The following is a 2,638-nucleotide window of genomic DNA, read 5'->3' on the forward strand; positions in this document are numbered from 1 at the left end:
CGCTGATTAGCGGCTCATTCGGAACTGAGGAAGAGCGGGCGACCAGGGGCCTTATATACGGGTGGGCGGGGCTACCGCCAAAAAGTTGCAGAAAGATAATTACTTTCTGCCTAGAGATTCTAGAAGTTTCCGAGGATTGCTGCGCAGGCGCAGAATAAACCCATTTGTGTGAATTCGCAGATGACCACTCGAAGAAACACAGTTACAGGTAAGCAACCTGTACTTTCACCACCACCCCATTCACCATTTTCCTGTCTGCCCAGGACAGCCATGTACAGTGGTCCCACCACACTCACAGGGGTTAAGGGTGAAGGACCCCGCAAATGTGGAAAAACTGTACATTAACAAAACCCACACTATCTTTTACCTGAAAAAACACTTCTCTAGGAATCTCCAGGTCCTCCAGTGAAACTCTTTGGTCAACTTCTGCCAGAGATTGATCATAGACTCATGCTGGACGGCCTACAAATACCTAGAGAAGTGTTTTCTCTAGGAACTTCTAGGTTCTCCAGCGCAACTCTATGGTCAACCTCTGGCAGAATTGCGCTGGAGGACTTAAGAGATTCCTAGAGAGTACATAATCAAATCTGCAAAAGTCAAAGCCGCAAATGTGATGGGCCAATGAGTGTGAGGAAGAGAAAGGTGCAAACTAAGTGGTGGTGGAACACAGTGATGACACATCCTCTGGCGGATGGCAGATGATGACCCTCTGCTGCCCCTCGTTGCCACCAGGCATCTGGCTGAGAGCTGGGGGCAGGCAAGGATTGTCCTGAATGGATGCTGCTGTCATTCACCAGCTGTCAGAACAGATCCAGGTGTCGCTCCTTACCTGCCTTCCCTTCTCCAGGCCACTGCCTCGCTGTGCGTAAATCGGAAATGGGAGAGGGCAGGAGTAGCCCTGGTTTAAGATTTATACTCAATGACTTGGGGCAGGATGAAGAAGGTGCTTCAGGATTTGCCCCATCAGGGTTTTCTGGTTCTGAGGAAGTGACTTTTTTTGGCTTTTACTCTGGGTCTTTGAATATCCCTTCCTCTCCTAGTTCAGAGACTTTGACCCTGGAGGTGGTCTGTCGCCTCCAGGATAGTGGTACCATCCATGGCAGGTAGCATTTTCTCAGGAGGTGCAACATTAAATATTCCAAAGCTTTGCAATCAGTTATCTTCACAACAGCTTCACATGACAGTCTTCTGCACCTGGTGCTTTCTGGGTGTGTTGTGGCACCACAAACCCACAGCTGGCTGTGCTCCAAAGGAGTCAGAGTTGGTGACCTAGTCCTAGTCCTTTGTCACTCAGCTTCATAGCTGAGCAGGGAGTTGGATGGGGATCGTTTTCCTTTTAAGCAGAACACTCATTTTGAGACCAAATACGACACTTAATACTTAATTCTTCTACTAATTTCCTATGTGATTTCCCAGCGGTGTCCATAAGGGCAAAGATTGCAAACAAGGATAACGTCTCACTACAAATGTTTAATCTGGCATATTAACACTTGAGATGAATGTTAGTGGAATGCTAGCCTCTGACACAGTCCATTTCTCTTCCAGGTGAACAGCCTGAAGTTGGGTGATGCCCTGAGTTCATTATCTCAGCTCCAGGACTGCAGCATCTTCATCAAGATCATCCACAAAATGTAAGAAGCGTTGCATATAGCCTTTTCCTGCCTTTTTGTCCTACAACTTGTGGCCACTATGCAAACAGTTGCAATTTGATTTGGTTTTGTTTTTAAAATGTTGAAGCCAGGACGATGAATATTACAACTTGCAAAGCAAACAAACAAAACCCAAACACATATATGTGTACAAATTTGATCTGGGTAATTCTGCTATTAATGAAATGATGTTTATGCAGAGCACTAAAAGCTCGTTCCTGGTGATAGGAAATCCCACCAATTCTTATAGAAGCTGGGAGGCTTAGGAGATGTCTTTTTGGCTGTCTTGGGCAGTATTTAAATTTGTAGTGCATAGATTAGTTTCAAAACATCAGTTATGTTCACAGATGTTTCAGCTTCTTGTGGCACTGAGCCTTAGCTGCATTATAAGAAGGTATACCTTCCATCCTAAATTATTGTAGTTGGTTTCGTTCATGATCACTTAGTTCTTTTGTTGTTGTTCAGATGTCCTGTCCATTCATCCCCTGAGCCCTGTTCGTAGTTTTACACATTTTAACGGTTGTTTCTCTTCTCTGAGCTAAAAAGCCAAGACTGTGATGTAAGGTACCTTTAAGACACAGCCCTTAGTGATATCAGCTGTAGTCTATATATACTCTTAAGAGGGTTGGAGAGGGATTGATTGTTCTCTCTTCCTCATCTCACTCTCCTGGGACTGGCTGTGCTCAATAGCTCATGGGTGAATAAACTTATTGCTCTTACTTGAAGACTGGACTCTGTGTGGATTCATGTAAGATTGGATTCCAACAGCAGACATCACAAAGACTCCTTTGGGCTTTCCATACTAGCATTAGAGATAATAAAAAGGGCTCTTGATCCTGAATTTCTTGTAGAATGGATTCCAATATATTGAGCCTTTATTTGATGGCAGTTACTTTACATTGTGTTATAGGCAAGGAACCATTTCTGTATATCCTTTGGCTATAGTTATTTCTTACGCTGGAAAGCTGGAATGCTTTGCTTTCAAAACT

At 44.2% G+C, this 2,638-nt stretch overlaps 1 protein-coding gene across 3 annotated transcripts in view; it reads left to right on the forward strand.

The window, feature by feature from the left end:
- The first annotated feature begins 1,516 nt into the window (after positions 1-1,516).
- The window catches only part of NUMA1 (nuclear mitotic apparatus protein 1), a 182,722-nt gene continuing 181,600 nt past the window's right edge, over positions 1,517-2,638 (forward strand). For all 3 annotated transcript variants that reach the window (XM_042458107.1, XM_042458108.1, XM_042458109.1), the window contains exon 1: positions 1,517-1,631. The gene's annotated coding sequence lies outside the window, so the exon portion shown is untranslated. The remainder of the gene's footprint in view (positions 1,632-2,638) is intronic.

This window comes from Sceloporus undulatus, chromosome 3, assembly GCF_019175285.1.
Source record: "Sceloporus undulatus isolate JIND9_A2432 ecotype Alabama chromosome 3, SceUnd_v1.1, whole genome shotgun sequence".
NCBI classification, from domain to species: domain Eukaryota; kingdom Metazoa; phylum Chordata; class Lepidosauria; order Squamata; family Phrynosomatidae; genus Sceloporus; species Sceloporus undulatus.